Here is a 440-nt window from a genome sequence, read left to right as displayed (position 1 = left end):
TAAAACTGATTAACTTATGGAAATTAAAAAATTTCTGATCAGACCTGAGAAATGGTTCAAGTTGGACAACCAGGAGAGTTTTAATTAATCTGGAAAATTTTAATTAAAGCGACGAAACGCATTTTTTTTTTTTTTTTTTTTGTTACGGAGCGTTGACTAATTCAGGATATCATAATAAAAATTACCGGCCGATTATATCTGAACCGCAGTTATTTTTCTAAATACACGGGATAGGATTTTGACTAAATCGCAATATATATATATGTGTATTTATATATATATGTATATGTATATGTATATGTATACGTATACGTATACGTATACGTATACGTATACGTATACGTATACGTATATGTATATGTATATGTATACGTATATGTATATGTTATGTATATGTATATGTGTATATATATGTATAGGAAATCGCACGATCTAGAGTA

The sequence above is a fragment of the Actinia tenebrosa genome, unplaced genomic scaffold (genome assembly GCF_029948245.1).
Source record: "Actinia tenebrosa isolate PJP-AT-01 unplaced genomic scaffold, QUT_ActTen_1.0 PGA_scaffold16__25_contigs__length_10494907, whole genome shotgun sequence".
Classification (NCBI taxonomy): Eukaryota; Metazoa; Cnidaria; class Anthozoa; order Actiniaria; family Actiniidae; genus Actinia; species Actinia tenebrosa.
This window is presented reverse-complemented; position numbering follows the sequence as displayed.